The sequence below is a fragment of the Saccopteryx bilineata genome, chromosome 3 (assembly GCF_036850765.1).
Source record: "Saccopteryx bilineata isolate mSacBil1 chromosome 3, mSacBil1_pri_phased_curated, whole genome shotgun sequence".
In the NCBI taxonomy this organism is placed as follows: Eukaryota; Metazoa; Chordata; class Mammalia; order Chiroptera; family Emballonuridae; genus Saccopteryx; species Saccopteryx bilineata.
The window spans coordinates 274,351,521-274,371,722 of NC_089492.1; the positions used below are offsets into that span (position 1 = coordinate 274,351,521).

At 47.6% G+C, this 20,202-nt stretch overlaps 1 protein-coding gene across 1 annotated transcript in view; it reads left to right on the forward strand.

Annotated features, from left to right (window-relative positions):
* Positions 1–10,411: 10,411 nt before the first annotated feature.
* PAQR7 (progestin and adipoQ receptor family member 7) overlaps positions 10,412–20,202 on the forward strand; it is a 146,136-nt gene continuing 136,345 nt past the window's right edge. Inside the window, exon 1 of the mRNA XM_066270047.1 lies at positions 10,412–10,442. The gene's annotated coding sequence lies outside the window, so the exon portion shown is untranslated. The remainder of the gene's footprint in view (positions 10,443–20,202) is intronic.

Below are 20,202 nucleotides of genomic sequence, written 5' to 3' on the forward strand. Positions count from 1 at the left end.
CAGTCCAGATCTCTCTCCAAGTGGCAGCCTGGCTCCTCCCCTGCCAGCCCTGATTCGCTCCTGGCTGGGAGGCAGGGTCTCCACTTAACCCCTTCTGAGCCAGTTTTTTTGATTGCTAAATAATAACTAGCAGGAACCACACCTTAGTTTGCACCGAGCTTTCACAACCTATCTGAATTCTCACATCAGCCTTTCAAGGCAGAGGCTTATCACTGTTGTTTTATACAGATGAGAAAAGTGAAGCTCAGAAAGGGGATGTCAGTCTTTTAAGGAGACTCAGCTAAGTGTCAGAGTGGGGGATTTGTGAGCTTCCCACTGGTCACCCCAGCTGGGGGTCTGAGTACAGGAGTCTACAAATCAGAGGAGAGAATGTAAGTGAGGTGTTAAGCGGCTGGGTGAGAGTATTGAGTAATGTGCTCCCAACTATATATTTCCAGGACTGGTCCCTCTTCGTTCAGCCTCCCCCACCCCCACTCCGTCCCCAAATCTCATCCAGCTTCAGCATGTTGGGCCCACTCCTGGCACCTCTCACTCGGGTACACAAGTCAACCCTTAACTGGAGCTCAGCAGGGAAGGTCTTGATGTTTGTTCCAGTCCATATGGGAAGATCTTCCTGAGGTTGAACTTGAAGAAAAACTTTCTGAGGTTGCCCACTGGGGAGGTCTCTTGCTCAGTTCCTTGGTCTGTGCTCTGTAAGGGGAGTCAAGCACAGGTAACATCACACATTGAGGATTGCTGGGTGATGGGGGGACACACACCTTGGCTACCAGGAGCCCCAGTGTGACAAGGGAGAACTGGGAACTGGGCAGAACAGGAGTAAACTGTGTCTGTCCCCTCGTATCAATACAATAGCAATAATGATATCCGGCACGAGATAGGTGGTTGCCGGGTTAAACCAGGCCTATCCCATGTAGATCCTTCAACAAGTGGCAGCCTCCTACCCTTGCCTGCCTTCCCCTGATCTCAGAGTGCTGCTGATCTGATGAGGCAGCCATCACAGGAATGGTTTGCCGCAGGTGGGCAGCCAATCTGAGGGTGGGACACAGTTCACACTGTTAAACTCCTGGGGTTTGATAGTCACGGAAATAGCCACATGGAAATTAATCCTGAATTCCAACCCATACACAGGAGTGTGAGCGATTTTGTCAGAGCTGGTCCACGGCTATTACCAGGCACACTGCTCCGTTTCTTTCTTGAACTCCTCAGTCACTGTAATTTTAATTTAGAACATCTCAGATTTTTTTCTCTTGTTATTACATTCAAGAATGTTCTCTTGGCCTGACCTGTGGTGGCGCAGTGGATAAAGCGTCGACCTGGAAATGCTGAGGTCGCCGGTTCGAAACCCTGGGCTTGCCTGGTCAAGGCACATATGGGAGTTGATGCTTCCAGCTCCTCCCCCCTTCTCTCTCTCTGTCTCTCTCCTCTCTAAAAAAAAAAAAAAAAAAAAAAAAAAGAATGTTCTCTTGCCCTGGCCGGTTGGCTCAGTGGTAGAGCATCGGCCTAGCGTGCGGAGGACCTGGGTTCGATTCCCGGCCAGGGCACATAGGAGAAGCGCCCATTTGCTTCTCCACCCCTCCGCCGCACCTTCCTCTCTGTCTCTTTCTTCCCCTCCCGCAGCCAAGGCTCCATTGGAGCAAAGATGGCCCGGGCGCTGGGGATGGCTCCTTGGCCTCTGCCCCAGGCGCTAGAGTGGCTCTGGTCACAACATGGCGACGCCCAGGATGGGCAGAGCATCGCCCCCTGGTGGGCAGAGCGTCGCCCCATGGTGGGCGTGCCGGGTGGATCCCAGTCGGGCGCATGCGGGAGTCTGTCTGACTGTCTCTCCCTGTTTCCAGCTTCAGAAAAATGAAAAAAAAAAAAGAATGTTCTCAAAATGGCCAAGAGCCTGACCAGGCGGTGGCGCAGTGGATAGAGCATTGGACTGGGATGTGGAGGACCCAGGTTCGAGACCCCGAGGTCACCAGCTTGAGCATGGGCTCATCTGGTTTGAGCAAAGCTCACCAGCTTGGACCTAAGGTCGCTGGCTTGAGCAAGGGATTACTCGGTCTGCTGTAGCCCCGCTGTCAAGGCACATATGAGAAAGCAATCAATGAACAACTAAGGTGTCGCCAATGAAAAACTAATGATTGATGCTTCTCATCTCTCTCTGTTCCTGTCTGTCCCTATCTATCCCTCTCTCTGATTCTCACTCTATCTCTGTAAAAAAAAAAGGGGGGGGGCCAACAAAGGGAGAACCTGTCCATTTTGCACTACAGGGTCAGTCCCCGAGTGATGGACTGACGTTCCTGTGTGCATTGGGCTCTCTCTGTAATGAAAGGCCTTGGCACACGCTGTTGGCTGCTTCTGCCCGCATGTCACCCTTCCACTTGCTGGGCTAACTCCTCCTCACACTCAGCAATCAGCTGAAGATTCCCTTCCTCCAGGAAGCCTCCCTGACTCTCCTCAGGTTGGGTTAGAGCCCTCCTGTAGGTTCTCATGCCATTTCTTCATCCTTCGCCACCAGACACATTCATTCATTCATTCATTCATCCAACAAACACTTACTGAGTACTAAATATAGGCCAAACTTTGTTCCAGGCACTGGGAATACAACACTGAAGAACAGTAATAGCTAACATTCCTACTGCACTTACTGTTTGCTCATTGAATCTTCTTCTGTGGGAGTCAAGAAGGAGATAATACTATTGCCCTCATCTTACAGATGCCAAAATGGAGGCTCTGGGAGCTTTAAGTAACTTGTGTAAATTTTCACACCTTAGTGAGAATTTGGACCCAGGCAGGTCATTCCCTTAACCACTGCACCATTCTACCTCCTGCACGGGACAGATATGGCCCTAGTTCACTGTCCCAAGGAAAGAGAGAGCAGAAACCAGGCAATTTCAGAAGAAGGAGGCCAGAGACGTGTCTGAGGCAGTGACACCTTCCCAAAGACCTAAAGGATAACAATGTGTGTTTTTAGAACAATCACTGTGGCTGTCTGTGTGGGAACAGACAGGAAACGGCAGGCATGGAAGCAGGGACAGCTTTTTTTTTTTTTTTTTTTTAATAAATTTTTATTAATCGTAATGGGATGACATTAATAAATCAGGGTACATATATTCAAAGAAAACATGTCTAGGTTATTTTGTCATCAAATTATGTTGCAAACCCCTCGCCCAAAGTCAGATTGTCCTCCGTCACCCTCTATCTAGTTCTCTGTGCCCCTCCCGCTCCCCCTAACTCTCTCCCTCCCTCCCTCCCATGTCCTCCCTCCCCCCCCACCCTTGGTAACCACCACACTCTTGTCCATGTCTCTTAGTCTCATTTTTATGTTCCACCAGTGTATGGAATCATGTAGTTCTTGTTTTTTTCTGATTTACTTATTTCACTCCTTATAATGTTATCAAGATCCCACCATTTTGCTGTAAATGATCTGATGTCATCATTTCTTATGGCTGAGTAGTATTCCATAGTGTATATGTGCCACATCTTCTTTATCCAGTCTTCTATTGAAGGGCTTTTTGGTTGTTTCCATGTCTTGGCCACTGTGAACAGTGCTGCAATGAACATGGGGCTACATGTGTCTTCACGTATCAATGTTTCTGAGGTTTTGGGGTATATACCCAGTAGAGGGATTGCTGGGTCATAAGGTAGTTCTATTTGCAGTTTTTTGAGGAACCTACCATACTTTCCTCCATAATGGTTGTACTACTTTACAGTCCCACCAACAGTGAATGAGGGTTCCTTTTTCTCCATAGCCTCTCCAACATTTGCTATTACCCGTCTTGTTGATAATAGCTAATCTAACAGGAGTGAGGTGGTATCTCATTGTAGTTTTGATTTGCATTTCTCTAATAACTAATGAAGCTGAGCATTTTTTCATATATCTGTTGGCCATTTGTATCTCTTCCTGGGAGAACTGTCTGTTCATGTCCTCTTCCCATTTTTTTATTGGATTGTTTGTTTGTTTGTTGTTGAGTTTTATGAGTTCTTTGTAAATTTTGGATATTAGGCCCTTATCTGAGCTGTCGTTTGAAAATATCAGTTCCCATATAGTTGGCTGTCTGTTTATTTTGATATCAGTTTCTCTTGCTGAGCAAAAACTTTTAATTCTGATGTAGTCCCATTCATTTATCTTTGCCTTCACTTCTCTTGCCATTGGAGTCAAGTTCATAAAATGTTCTTTAAAACCCAGGTCCATGATTTTAGTACCTATGTCTTCTTCTATGTACTTTATTGTTTCAGGTCTTATATTTAGGTCTTTGATCCATTTTGAATTAATTTTAGTACACGGGGACAGGCTGTAGTCGAGTTTCATTCTTTTGCATGTGGCTTTCCAGTTTTCCCAACACCATTTGTTGAAGAGGCTTTCTTTTCTCCATTGTGTGTTGTTGGCCCCTTTATCAAAGATTATTTGACCATATATATGTGGTTTTATTTCTGGGCTTTCTATTCTGTTCCATTGGTCTGAGTGTCTATTTTTTTGCCAATACCATGCTGTTTTGATTATCGTGGCCCTATAATATAGTTTAAAGTCAGGTATTGTAATGCCCCCAGCTTCATTCTTTTTCCTTAGGATTGTTTTGGCTATTCGGGGTTTTTTACAGTTCCATATAAATCTGATGATTTTTTGTTCCATTTCTTTAAAAAATCTCATAGGGATTTTGATGGGAATTGCATTAAATTTGTATATTGCTTTGGGTAATATGGCCATTTTGATTATATTTATTCTTCCTATCCAAGAACAAGGAATATTTTTCCATCTCATTGTATCTTTTTCGATTTCCCTTAACAATGCTTTGTAATTTTCATTATATAGGTCCTTTACGTTCTTTGTTATGTTTATTCCTAGGTATTTTATTTTTTTTGTTGCAATCGTGAAGGGGATTATTTTTCTGAGTTCGTTTTCTAATATTTCATTGTTGGCATATAGAAAGGCTATGGACTTTTGTATGTTAATTTTGTATCCTGCGACCTTACTGTATTGGTTTATTGTTTCTAATAATCTTTTTGTGGAGTCCTTCGGGTTTTCGATGTATAGGATCATATCATCAGCAAAAAGTGATAGCTTTACTTCTTCTTTTCCGATATGGATGCCTTTTATTTCTTTGTCTTGTCTGATTGCTCTGGCCAGAACTTCTAGCACCACGTTGAATAAGAGTGGAGAGAGTGGACAACCCTGTCTTGTTCCTGATTTAAGGTAGAAAGTCCTCAGTTTTATGCCGTTTAAGAGGATGTTGGCTGATGGTTTATCATATATGGCCTTTATCATGTTGAGATATTTTCCTTCTATACCCATTTTGTTGAGAGTCTTAAACATAAAATTGTGTTGTATTTTATCAAAAACCTTTTCTGCATCTATTGATAAGATCATGTGGTTTTTGGTTTTTGTTTTGTTGATATGGTGTATTACGTTAACCGTTTTGCGTATGTTGAACCATCCTTGAGATTCTGGGATGAATCCCACTTGATCATGATGTATTATTTTTTTAATATGTTGTTGTATTCGGTTTGCCAGTATTTTGTTTAGTATTTTAGCATCTGTATTCATTAGAGATATTGGTCTGTAGTTTTCTTTCTTTGTGCCATCCTTGCCAGGTTTTGGCATGAGGGTTATGTTGGCCTCATAAAATGTGTTTGGAAGTATTGCTTCTTCTTCAATTTTTTGGAAGACTTTGAGTAGAATAGGAACCAAGTCTTCTTTGAATGTTTGATAGAATTCACTAGTATAACCGTCTGGGCCTGGACTTTTATTTTTGGGGAGATTTTTAATAGTTTTTTCTATTTCCTCCCTGCTGATTGGTCTGTTTAGGGACAGCTTTTTTATGGGTCTGTCATTCCCACAAGTCATTCATTCACTCACTCCACAACACAGGCAGGTTTAACCGCAGTGCACAAAGCAAACAAAGTCTTGTCCTCAAGGAGCTCATGTTCCAGGAAGGGAAAATCAGCAGTAAACAAAACAAATAAGTATCTTGTGTTGTTTGGCAACAAGTGCTATGGAGAAGGGGAGGGACAGGGCAGGTGTCTCTGACAGGCTAACATTTGAGTATCATCCTGGAGAGGTCAGGGGGTGAGTGGGGTGTATTTTTAGGGGCAGGTCATTCCAGGTGGGGGAGCAGGCAGGGCACAGGCTGGGGGAGGGGAGGGTCTGCTATGTGGGAGGTGCCATCTGACCTTGTTTTCATAGCACCAAGCAGACTCCACAGAAGGGCTTGGGGGTGGGGGGCAGAGACAGAAGCAGGAGCCCTCCCTGTTGGGCCAGGCAAACCCGGAAAGGGAGAGCAGGGGTGAAAGGGGTGAGATGTAGTTTTGAGTCAGGACAAAAGACAGACTTGCTGATGGGTGGGATGTGAGGTTTGGCCAGAGCCACAGTCAGGGTGGGGATGCTATCAACAGAGATGGGGAGGACTGAGGTTGGGGGGTGGCGATTTGGGGAAGAAGCTCATGTGGACGGAAAGAGCAGCCACTGATTAAAGCTGACAAGCTCAGGGGAGGCCTGCATGGTGGCCTTACAAACTCAGAGACCAAAGTAACCACATTGGATGGTCTGAACCTTAAAATTCCTAACTAAAAGCAGGTCATAGCTGGTAGTCACAACAAGGAAGCCTGTATCTTTCTTGACAAAGGTCAGTCTTTTTACATCTAGGATAACATACCTTGGAAATATCAGAGTAGTTTCCTGTTCCAGACCCCTCAGGGCATACTTGCTGCTCCAGAACACAGACCACAGAGCCCCTCTTTGTTATCTTGTTCCCCACATACCATCTCTCTGTGCTGTGAATGTTAATTATTAACTATCCTGTACCCACGGATGTGAAAGAAGTTACGTGTCTCTCCATTTTACTTTTTATCCAACCCCAGATATTTCCCTGCTTTGCTTTCTCCCGTCCCCTTAATTTACCAGCAGTGGTTTCTTGTAACCAACCCTCTTATGTCTCCTCCTTTGATTCTAATGTATAAAATAAGATGCAAAAGTTCCATTCTTTGGAGCATTTTCTCAATTTGTTGGGATTTTGCCTCCCAGTTATTGTCATCAATTTGGCTCCAATAAACTAAAAAATTCTGTACAGGTATAGGGCCAATGGCTGTTGTCCTGGCCATGCAGGTTCCCATTGGATTTGGGCAGACGGTAAAGGAACTGTGGAGTCAGAAAATGGTGGGCCATTCCGTTTATTAAAGTCTCATAAAAGCGGCCGAGCAAACAGGCAGGGAAAACTGCTTCCCTTTCTCTCAGGGATCCCAAGCCCCTACTTGGTCTCTGGTTCCACAACCCAGACTTATTCTCCAGACTCACCCTCCTGACTCACAAGCCCCCACCAGCCTCAGCACTCCCTCCTCCCTTCTGGACCCTCCAACCAAACAGGCTGGGGTGAGGGGAAACCCCTTCTCCTAGAAACAACAGCAAACAACTGCCCCTCCCAAGCAGGCAGGGAATCCGCAATTTGCAATCTGCCGCCCTCAGGGCAAGCACCCAAAGCCTTCCATAGACTATACACACATGGCACTGCCCCAATACAGGCAGCAAACCTAAAAAAAACCCACTTGTTTACCCAACAACAGGTTTGGGCGTTTCTTACTATGACAGTCAGTAGTCTGGTTCTGAGGCTGGAGAGTCATCCTTCCCATCCCCAGCATCAGCCTGATAAATGTCCAACCAAAGCTCGTTGGATGAAAGCATGAAAGGATGGATGAACAAGGCTGGGAGGGCTAGGAGGCCAAGGCTGGCAGGTGAGAGGATGGCGGAGACACCTGCTCCGGCTTCCATGCCCCCAGCTCTGGGCCCCCTAGCTGGCTCAGGTCTGTGCCCACACTTGAGTACCCACACCAGCCCTCTCCTGCCTTCATCTCTGCAGGGGAGGCTTTCTTTCAGGCCAGCTGGGGCCTGGGCTTGTCTGAACTGCCATTCACATACTTGCCTTGGGGCTTGGATGAAAAAAGAGAAGGTAGGGCATCCTGGCAGTCGGGTCTGAGCTGGGCTCATCTTAAAAACACAGCTCTGGGCTCTGCTAAGGGCTCTGGGCCTCCACTGGGTTCTTCAGAGCTCATCAAAGCTGCTAGAAGTCACTGTCCCCTGCCTGGGCTCTGATCAATAAGATAGAAGCCAACACTTTGGGGTGATGAGCCTGGGACAGGGCAGGAGAGGAGAGGACAGCAGTGAGAAGGAGGAAGTGGGGGAGGAGGAGGCAGCCTGGGGTCTGGTTCAGCATGGTGAGGCTTGTAGAAGGAGGCTAAGGACCTGTTTCCCACAGGGCAGGGTTTAAAGCAGGCCTTTCTGTGGCTTTGAAGATAAGAAGGTGCTCTGGATGGCATCCTGGTTAAGAGCACAGCTCAGGGTCTCTTAACAAGCTGTGTGTTCCTGGGCAAGGTGCTGTACCTCTCTGTGCTTCTGTTTCCTCATCTGTAAAATGCTAATAATAGCATCTTCCTCAAAGGCTTGCTGGGAAGAGGATTAGATGAGATAATACCTGGCACAGAGCAGGTACCCAACAAAATGTAACCTTTATTCCTCCTCTGACCCAGAGGGAGATGAGAGGACTTGCTTTCCATCTGGGATAGATCATGACCAGCACTTGGTTTTTCCTCCTACACCCATGTTCTTCCTGCTGCACCTTGGTCTCCATTCAAGAAGAAAGAAGACAGAGCTCTAAGAGACAATCACCATGGAAACCCATCTGCTGCTTCTCCATTTTGATTGTTCCTCCAGTGCTGAGCTGTCTGGGTGTCTCACTGCAAAGTAATCAATGCAGGGAGCTGGAGGCAGCAGGAGCCCCCAGGGTCTCAGTTCTTACTTGCTTGAGCACAGATAAGCCCAAACCGTGGTGAGACCCCACAGGACCCCACAATATCACTCTAGCTCCAGTTAAAGTGAGTTGACCCCTGCTAGGCGCTACCATGATCCATTGTAGGTAATCCACAGCTGGACCCCACCTGGGGGCTGGTCAGGGATGTAGCCCAGGGGACCCAGGATGGAAGTGGGATAAAGCAGTTCTGGCTTCTGCTTCCCCCTATCCCTCAGGCATGGTATGTCACCCTGGACAAATCACACCCTTTTTCTGGGCCTTCAATTTCTCACCCTCAGCCAAGCATGGTAGCAGGACTAGGCTTTCTAGAGCAAAAAGATCTGGAATTCGCCCTGGCTGGTTGGCTCAGTGGTAGAGCGTCGGCCTGGCGTGCAGAAGTCCCGGGTTCGATTCCCGGCCAGGGCACACAGGAGAAGCGCCCATTTGCTTCTCCACCCCTCCCCCTCTCCTTCCTCTCTGTCTCTCTCTTCCCCTCCCGCAGCCGAGGCTCCACTGGAGCAAAGATGGCCCGGGCGCTGGGGATGGCTCCTTGGTCTCTGCCCCAGGCGCTAGAGTGGCTCTGGTCGCAACAGAGCGATGCCCCGGAGGGGCAGAGCATCGCCCCCTGGTGGGCGTGCCGGGTGGATCTTGGTTGGGCACATGCGGGAGTCTGTCTGACTGTCTCTTCCTGTTTCCGGCTTCAGAAAAATACAGAAAATAAAATAAAATAAAAATTTAAAAAAAAGATCTGGAATTCTTGCTCAGAAGTAATCCTGAAAAAATTTTAAAAATAAATAAAGAAAATAAGTAAACACTTGTCCTTGTTAAGGAAAAGTTTAAAAAACTTAGAAGTGAGGCAATGAGTAGATTGTGTGACCTTCATTGGTCCACCGGGACCACATCAAACAAGCCCCCAAAAGGCATGCGTCTCCTAAGAATTCAGACTCAGCCATTTTATAAGTCTGAGAATTAAGGTGCTAATTTATAGGAACAGATATCTAATAGTGATAGAAATGATTTCTGACCAGTAGAAATCATAGGTTAAAACCCAAACATCGGCCCTGGCGGGTTGGCTCAGCGGTAGAGCGTCGGCCTGGCGTGCGGGGGACCCGGGTTCGATTCCCCGCCAGGGCACATAGGAGAAGCGCCCATTTGCTTCTCCACCCCCGCCCCCCCTCCTTCCTCTCTGTCTCTCTCTTCCCCTCCCGCAGCCGAGGCTCCATTGGAGCAAAGATGGCCCGGGCGCTGGGGATGGCTCCTTGGCCTCTGCCCCAGGCGCTAGAGTGGCTCTGGTCGCTGCAGAGCGACACCCTGGAGGGGCAGAGCATCGCCCCCTGGTGGGCAGAGCGTCGCCCCTGGTGGGCATACCGGGTGGATCCCGGTCGGGCACATGCGGGAGTCTGTCTGTCTCTCCCCGTTTCCAGCTTCAGAAAAATACAAAAAAGAAAAAAAAATAAAAAAACCCAAACATCATAGGTCCTGTAGGGCATCTGTGGCTGGAGTCTAACTGGCAATATTTTTTTTTTATTATTTATTCATTTTAGAGAGGAGAGGGAGAGACAGAGACAGAGAGGAGAGACAGAGAGAGAGAAGGGGGAGAGGAGCTGGAAGCATCAACTCCCATATATGCCTTGACCAGGCAAGCCCAGGGTTTCGAACCGGCAACCTCAGCATTTCTAGGTCGACGCTTTATCCACTGCTCCACCACAGATCAGGCTAACTGGCAATATTATTCCAGTATTCTCTGTGCTTCTTGAACTCCATCAGTCAGTCCTCTAAACCAGCTTTGTCATCCTGATAGTTTCCTCATGAGTGAAATACAACTTTAACTCATGTCCACCGTGCATTTATGTGATAATTTTTAAAAACATTCAGATGAGTATAATCCGATAACCCACTGAACCTTATTTTCCTCTTCCTCTTCTGTAAAATGGGGAATTTGGAGGAGGACTGACAAATTTGCTGACCCTGCACCAGGCACTGTTGAGCTCTTCAGATCCATAATTTCATTTAAGCCTAGCAACAAATCTGCACAGGCCGGAGAGGGGCCGCTGTTCTGCCCATTTTACAGGTGAGGTGAGTGAGGTTTAGAGTGGTGAAGGGGTTACCCCAAGGCTACATAGCCAGTAAGTAGCAGAGTCTGGATTTGAACCACTGTATCACAGGGGGCTAGTGTGCTTCACAGGTTTATTGTGGGGCTGGTTGAATGAGATAACACGTGGTTATGTGCTTGGCAGGCTGGACAGGTTTGTACACATGTGGATAATTATAGTCATCCCAATGCAACCTTCTAACCAGCCACACATAGGCATGGCCCAGGGTCTGGGCTCCCCTCTTATGGGAAGTGGGTCTCTGCTTCCTATAGAGTGGGTTCCTGCTGTCTGGAGAAAGCCCGAGGGGATTGAGGTAAGCAGCATCACTGGTCTAGCCCCTCACGCACAGGATAGAGTCCCTGCCCAAAACTGCAGAATCGGCTTTCAGCCCTGGTCACTCCTTTGGGGCCTGTATTCCTGGGACAGGAGTCTGTCTGGTGGACAGCAGGGCTGGACAGGCCAAGTAAATTTCAAACTCTGGTCTTGAAGTCATTCTGTCCCATCCTCCCGAGTATTTCAACCTGAATGAGATCTTCTCTGAAGGCTCCAGAAGCCATGCCCAGCCTCCCCCAAGATCCTGGACCCTTTCAGAGCAACCCACACTCAGACAACTTCACCCCAGCCCCGGGTGCCAAGGGGTTAATCAGTGGGGCTGGCTTGGCAAATGTTTACCTAGCAAGCAGATAATTATCAGCCTGCTTTCCAAAGCAGAGGCAGGAAGATTTATTTCTCCTCTCCTCCCTCCCTGGAGATGCCACTTGGCAGAGTAAACACAGCTTTCTGTCGGCTCTTTGAGGAGCTACCTGGCAGAGAGGGGAACTGGGGGAGGGATCAGGCCTGGAGGCAGGCTCCCAGGAGGCAATGCAGGGGACTCAATCCCATTTCTCTTGTGGGCCCCCCACCTCAGGAGCCTGGCCTAGACTGACATTCCTTGATTATGATAGTTGCCTGACCAGGCGGTGGCACAGTGAATAGAGCATAGGCCTGGGACGCTGAGGACCCAGGTTCGAAACTCTGAGGTCACTGGCTTGCACATGTGATCACGGACATGACCCCACTGTGGCTAGCTTAAAGCCATCCAGCCCAAGGTTGCTGCCTTTGGCAAGGGGTCATTGGCTCTGCTGGAGCCCCCCTGGTCAATGCACAAAGGCAAAAGCAACCATTGATCAACTAAAGTACTGCAACAAAGAACTGATGCTTCTCATCTGTCTCCCTTCTCCTGTCTCTCTGTCCCTAGCATACCATCAGTCACCTCATTTAATCCTCACAACCACCAGAAGTGCAGAGAGGTGAAATCACACATCAAGGATAACCCAGCTAGTGGGAGGTAGACCAAGCCACGATCTGCCTGACATCAGACCTGCTGGACTTTCTGTTTTCCCTTATGGAAGAAAAGGCTGTCAATTTGTTGAGCATCTGCTATGTGCCAGGCACTAATGTTGGACACCTCATTTCTATCTCTAATCTGGAAGTAGCATTTGCTAGAATGCCTTTACTGTACCATTAACATCAGAAGAGGGAGATGGTTCATAACTGGGGGAGGAACCACGGGAATAAGAAGAAATGGGCCTCCAGTTGCTTCATCTAATTCACCCAGCTTCGTCATCACATGTCCATCAGGTCCTGTCGGTTTCACCTCCAAACAAACCCTGACACTAGCCTGGTCTCCCCCCACCCACTCCCCCCCCCCCCCGCGGTGCAGGCAGCTGTCATCACTGAGCGTGTGGAGTGGCCGCTGGCCTCTGCTTTCCTCTTGTCCCACTAAGATACTGTCTCTTCAGAGCGGCCAGATGATTTGTTAAAATGTTAACTCCATCCCTCCTTGGCTGTAACTCTGTGTTAACCATATCTTTTTAGTTTCTGTATTTCGATGCTTTGAAGTGTGTGTGTGTGTGTGTGTGTGTGTGTGAGAGAGAGAGAGAGAGAGAGAGAGAGAGAGAGAGGGAGGGAGAGGGAGAGAGACTCTGGAAGAGCTCCCCTCCCAGGGAGAGCCAATTCCTAGAGATGATAAGCAACTCACCCTTGAGCTCGCCTTTCCAATGCAAGCCAATCACTTCCTCTGCTGGGTTCTCACACTCAGGGACACTACCCCCTGTCCTAGTCACCCAAGGACCAGGGACCAGACAATTGGGTAGAGCCCCTATGCCTCAGAGCCCGCTGAAATCATTCATACTAGCCAATCCTAAACCTGTTTACCCTGCCTCATCCATCTTCCCATGGAAACCACAATAAAAACTCTGGCCCAAGTTTTCCCTCTGCTCTCTCTGCCCCCTGACCAACCTGGTGCTTCCCCACGTGGCCTGCAGGGGCGTGGGGCAGCTTTTCCTCTTAGGATCTGGGAGTGTAACAAACTGTTTTTTCAATGGCAGTTCTCTCCTGCTCTGCTGACCTCATCATACTTAAATAATAATAAAATCTATGTTTTAAAACAAACTCCCCAATGGCTTCCATAGTACAGAATAAAATCCAGGCTTCTTCCCATAGCCGAGCAGGCTCTCCAGGACCTGACCCCTGCCTGTCCTCAGACCCTATCTCCTGTCCCCCTCCCCGGCTCACTGGGCTCCAGCCCCACGCCTTCTTTCTATTTCTCAGACCCAGCAAAGCTGTTCCCACCTTAGGACCTGGCTGTTCCCTCTCCATGGACCATTCTCCTCCCAGAGCCCAGCATGGTGGCTCCTTACCGATATCTAGGGCTCAGTTTATGTGTCACTTTCTCAGAGAGGCCGTCTCTGAACACTCACCATCAGGAATAACAACAGCTAGCACTTTTTGCGTGTTCTCCATGTGTCAGGCACCCCTTTTAGGTACTTTCCGTGTGTTCACTCTTTGAATCCTCACAACAGCACTATAAGGTAGGTATTATTATTATTATTATTTCCATTTTGCAAGTGAAGAAACTGAGGCTCAGAGAGGTTAAGTGATGTGACCAACGTCACAGCTAATGGGCAGGGGAGGTGGGACTCAAACCCAGCAGCTCATTTGAATCCACACTCTCAATCACTGTGCCTCATCTCCTGGTACAGTGGGTTTAAAATAACTATTATTTCATTATTATTGTGTTGAACATAAGGTTGAATTCCACCCACCCATTTTTATTTTTTTAATTCAGCGAGAGGAGGGGAGGCAAGACAGACTCCCACAAGCTCCCCGACTGAGATCCACCTGGCAAGCCCACTAGGGGGTGATGCTCTGCCCATCTGGGGCGTTGCTTCATTACTCAGCAACCAAGCGCTTCTTAGCACCTGAAGTGGAGGCCATGGAGCTATTTTCAGCGCCCAGAGCCAACTCACTCCAATGGAGCCTTGACTGCAGGAGGGGAAAAGAGAGATGGGGGGAGGAGGGGAGAAGCAGATGGGCACCTCTCCTATGTGCCCTGACTGGAAATTGAACCCGGAGCATCCACACTCTGGGCCAGCCCTCTACCACTGAGCAAACCGGCCAGGGCCCCACCCATTTTTTAAAATCAAATTTGCCTGACCTGTGGTGGCGCAGTGGATAAAGCGTCAACCTGGAAATGCTGAGGTCGCCGGTTCTAAACCCTGGGCTTGCCTGGTCAAGGCACATATGGGAGTTGATGCTTCTAACTCCTCCCCCCTATCTCTCTCTCCTCTCTCTCTGTCTCTCTCTCTCTCCTCTCTAAAATGAAAAAAAAAAAACATAAAATCAAATTTGAATTATTTTAGGCAAGCCACTGGCTGTCCCTCCTGCCCCCTACTGTCTTACACTTACCTGACTTACTTGGACCCTGAAGGTATTTGTGTTTACAATCTTTGCTCCGGGTGCCTCTTACATAGTTGCTCATTCTTTTAACCAACATTCACTATGCCTGGCACAGTGCGAGGCCCACATAGATTAATCTGATGATATCTGTGCCCTCAAGGAGCCCATGGCTGTGTGGGCAGCAGACCTGCACACAGGTCCTTCTTCCACTGCGCTGTGATATGTGCTGTTGTGGGAACGTTGATGTGCCTGTGTTAGGGATTTAGCCAGGAAGGATTTCCCAGAGAAAGTGCCAGCTCTGCTGGGTTTGAAAGACTGGACAGGAAGCAGACGGGAAAGGTGCAGCACAAGCGAATGGAAACAGCACAGAAGAATGCATGGCTGAGCGCTGGTGGCCGGGGACCGCCTGCCACTTTGCCCGAGAAGGAGGAGTGACTCTAACTGAGTCAGGTCTTGAAGGGCTCCAGAGCTTCTGATAAAGATTGCAACCCTTTATTATTATTTTCTTTTATTTTTAAATTTTTATTTTAGAGAGAGAGTAAGGGGAAGAGAGAGAGAGAAACGCCAATTTGTTGTTCCACTCATTTGTGCATTCATTGGTTGCTTCTTTTATGTGCCCTGACTGGAAATCGAACTAGCAACCTTGGCTTATGGGCACAATGTTCCAACCAACTGAACTACTTGGCCAGGACAAGGACTGCAACCTTTGTCACAGAGGCAGAAAGCAGTCTCAGAAGGATTTTTTTTTTTTTTTTTGTATTTTTCTGAAGTTAGAAACGGGGAGGCAGTCAGACAGACTCCCGCATGCGCCCGACCGGGATTCACCTGGCATGCCCACCAGGGGGCGATGCTCTGCCCATCTGGGGCGTTGCTCTGTTGCAACGCCATTCCAGCACCTGAGGCGGAGGCCATGGAGCCATCCTCAGCACGCAGGCCAACTTTGCTCCAATGGAGCCTTGGCTGCAGGAGGGGAAGAGAGAGACAGAGAGGAAGGAGAGGAGGAGGGGTGGAGAAGCAAATGGGCGCTTCTCCTGTGTGCCCTCGCCGGGAATCGAACCCAGGACTCCTGCACGCCAGGCTGACGTTCTACCACTGAGCCAACCGGCCAGGGCCTCAGGAGGATTTTAAATAGGGACTGATGCAATATTGTTGGTAAGGGTTCGACCTCCACCACATCCTCATTTTCCAAAACCTGCTGAGACCTTAGAGTACACCCCAGGCAGCTACTGTTCTGCAGGCTGGGGAGTCTTTTCCAAGTATTTGAGAAGATTGATGATGACAAGGCTGAAAGCCAAGAAAAGAAGATTAAGAGTAGGAATTCAGGCCTTCCTTGACCTCTGGGCCTCCTGAACTGGCCTTACCTTCCAAGAATCATTTTTAATGAGAGATTCTGGGAAGCAGGCCATTGCCAAGGTCAAGCAAATTCCTAAAGGAACGGAAGGAGCTCAAAAGTAGAAAGAGTCATGCCTTCGTGAGTTTTCCCTTCTAGGTGGGGGTGGACAGGATGTCCTGCACCTCTTTTTGCAGGCAGCTCCCTCCGCCTGTCCTCCTTCCTCTGGGCCCACAGTCTCTGCTCCTCCCAGCTAGGGCTCTGGACACTGCCTGGGGTGCTGTCTCCTCTGTTGTAAAGTTAGGCCTGATAGAGGTAGGGATGCTGCAGCACCTCAAAGAGCCCAGTTCCTGTCTCCTTCCTGCAGCCAGGCATCAAGATATAGTAGCAGACATGAAGATCTGGGTTTGGATCTTGGCTTTGCCTATCATTAACTCTAAGACCTGCCTGCAAAAAGAGGTGCAGGACATCCTGTCCACCCCCACCTAGGAGGGAAAACTCACGAAGGCATGACTCTTTCTACTTTTGAGCTCCTTCCGTTCCTTTAGGAATTTGCTTGACCTTGGCAATGGCCTGCTTCCCAGAATCTCTCATTAAAAATGATTCTTGGAAGGTAGGCCAGTTCAGGAGGCCCAGAGGTCAAGGGAGGCCTGAATTCCTACTCTTAATCTTCTTTTCTTGGCTTTCAGCCTTGTCATCATCAATCTTACATAAGTCACCTGGCCTCTGTGAACCTTGGTTTCCTGACCTGCAAACTGGGAATGATACTACTGATGTCTCAAAATCACTGCGCCGACCGAATGGGATCAGGTATAACAAGTACACGGCACAAACATAATTCTTACCAGTGCTGGACACGGGCGGCTAGAGTTCATTAGATGGAAGGTGTCAGAGAGGGAGTGAAGGTGGACACTGGCTGGACCACTGTGGCTTCAACACATATCACCAGAGGAGACAGCACTGGCAAATGCATGGAGGATGACAGGCATGCGTGGTAGGTTTGAGAATGTTATGTCTCCAGACAGTTTGCTATGCCTGGTGTAAGGGTTGGCTGAGAAGAAAGAGATGGGAGGTGAGACAGGATATATCAGCTAGGATCAAGACAGGAAGGAGCTTGAGCCAGGATAGCAGGCTCGGTCCCATCTTCAGGCTCCTTGTCACAAGGTACACCGGTTAAGACTAAAATGTAATCCATGTGGACCTGGGTACAAATTTCAGTTCCACCACTTGGTTTGGTGGCCTTGGGCAAGTCATTTAAGCCCTGTCTTGAGTTCCCCCAAAAGCGGACCCTGAAGCTTGGGTTCTGGTAGTCTATTTGGGAGGTGATTTCAAGAGGCAGAAGAAGTGAGGACATGGAGAAGGTGAGACAGGGAGGGCAGAAAAGTGACAATGGGTGTATTAAAGTGCCATCTGCTGCTGTTAAAAACTGGGTTCAGTTCCTCTGGGGACTCTGGGAGACAGTGTGGAGTGTATCTCAAATTCTCCCGAAGGCTGTGCTTACGGTGGGTCACACGAGGTGCTGCCTCCCTGATTCACAGATGCTTCCCTTCAGGCAAGGAAGTAGGACCTTGAGTGGTGGAACTCACACTACAAGGAACCACCACATGGGCAAGGGGGCTCGGAGAAGGGCTGAGGGCTGAGGCAGGTATCGACACTGTCTACTACTAGCAATTCAAGTCTCTGTTTTCTTGTCTAAAAAATAGAAAGAATATGACATAGTTCCCAGGAAGATTAAAGTTTCTAATGACCCATCTAACACATAGTAGATAATGAAGAAGTGGTAGGTATGGTTGGGGTCAGTGTCAGTACCAGCTCCTCTGAGAGTCCTTCCCTGACCACAGTGGAGAGTAGCTCACTTCTTTTATTCTTTTTTTTTTTTTTTTTGTATTTTTCTGAAATGAGAAGCAGGAAGGTAGAGAGACAGACTCTTGCATGCGTCCAACCGGAATCCACCCAGCATGCCCACTAAGGGGTGATGCTCCGCCCATCTGGGGCATTGCTATGTTGCAACCGGAGCCATTCTAGCGCCTGAGGCAGAGGCCACAGAGCCATCCTCAGTGCTCAGTTTAACCTTGCTCCAATGGAGCCTTGGCTGCAGGAGGGGAAGAGAGAGACAGAGAAGAAGGAGAGGGGGAGGGGTGGAGAAGCAGATGAGCGCTTCTCCTGTGTGCCCTGGCTGGGAATCAAACCTGGGACTTCCAAATGCCAGGCTGACGCTCCACTACTGAGCCAACCGGCCAGGGCCTTCTTTTCTTCTTCATCAAAGCATCCTATTTTCTGTAGAGCAGTTAACATAGTATGTACTCAGCTTTGTTATATATTTGTTTATTATTTGTCTCTCCTCATTAGAATTAAAACACAATGCAGTAGGGAATTACTCTCTTTACTCCTGCTTGATCTCCAGTATGGAACATAATGCCTGGGACACACTAGATGCTCGGTAAATATTTTTTGAGCCTAACCAGGTGGTGGCGCAGTGGATAGAGCATCAGACTGGGATGCGGAGGACCCAGGTTTGAGACACCAAGGTCATCAGCTTGAGCATGGGCTCATCTGGTTTGAGCAAAGCTCACCAGCTTGGACCCAAGGCCCCTGGCTTAAGCAAGGGGTTACTTGGTCTGCTGTAGCCCCATGGTCAAGGCACATATGAGAAAGCAATCAATGAACAACTAAGGTGTCACAATGAAAAACTGATGATTGATGCTTCTCATCTCTTTCCATTCTTGTCTGTCTGTCCCTAACTATCCCTCTCTCTGACTCTCTCTCTGTCTCTGTGAAAAAAATAAAATAAAAAAATTTTTGAATGGATTATTATAGCAACAATACTAGGAATGCACAGTTACTATTCTTGACCTCCATTAAGCATAAACTCTACCTGTTAACAGGATGTTAAAAGAAGGTTCATCTGGACTCTGGGTCACATCTGGCTGGGTCACAATGCTAGAAACAGTAGGAGCATGTATAAATGTAGAAGTAAACAAAAGCCATCTCCATCTTTGTGTCCTTTCATGCTGTGACCTTTGATCAACTGCACTGTCCTTAGTAAGCATATCAAAACCTTCTAGTTAATGATTATATGTGTTCCCTAAAATGTTATCATAACATACTTTTGTTAGTAATAGCCAGATGACAAGGGAGATGAATATCAAATTGGTGATAGTATGGCCCCTGGTACTACTGCATTCTTTGTTCCTTTGTCTTGTCAATCGTTAGTACCTGAATTATTTTATAAAAACAATATTGTAACTTAGAGTCTTTAGTGGAGAATAATTTGTGCCCTCTGTGTGCTCCTGCCCAATCTTCCCATGAGTAAATTACCCTATAATAAATTCTATTATATTCTTTGGAGTTGCCTGCTCTGTCTGTTGGTCAGAATATACCTTCTCATTACCATGACGTCACACCTTTGCCCCACCCCATCGCCAGACAGCACGGCTATAGTCAGAGCAGGACCCAAGTCAATTATTGTAATTCCTTCACTAGCTCATGGCCCACTAACTTCTAGGCTATACTACAAGAAAGAGCTAAAAGAGCTTGAGTTGGTTTGAGCCACAGCTGGGATATTTTGGGAGAGTTTGAAGGCAGTGATTTGAAAAGAATAAAGCTCTGCTCCTTCTCAGAGTCAGTTACCAAGAAGCTAATTAAATTCAAGTTTCAGAGTCTCTTCTGAGGCCCTGGGAAGAGGAAGCTTGCAATGTGTTCAAAGAATCATGTTTTGCAAATTCTGAAAAAGTAAGATTTTTAAATTTTCTTTTATTTTTTATAGAGGGTCCTCCAAATTGTATAAGCTTCAAGCCCCACAAAACCTGGATCCACCTCTCCCCAGTCAAATCCAAGCCCTTTAAGTAATCATTGATCCATGGTGTTGGTCAAATAAGTTTGTAAATATGATATATATGTTTGCTGGCTTATAGTTTGCATTGGGTGTGGGGGACAGGCTGTAAGCAGGCAGGGTCATTATAGCCTAAGGCTTAGTTTTAAGACTAAGCTTTTCTCCACACCCTTGACTATTGCATGATAGTGGGTGGTGCACTCTCATGAGGAATCTCATTATGCCTCAGATAAGTGGCTTTGTATGAGAGACTTCCTTGTTTGTATATTGGATTAAAGGTTTTGATTTCTACACTATAAAATGGGGCAGAGGAGCCCATGCGGAAAGAGCAGAGAAAGGCCATGTGGAGGAGAGGAGAAGCAGCCAAAATGGCTGAATGCTGAAGGAGAAGCCAGTTTGTGCAGAGAGAAGGAGATGGGGAACAGAGGTGAATACAAACCTTTGATTCTAGGAAACTTGTATAGG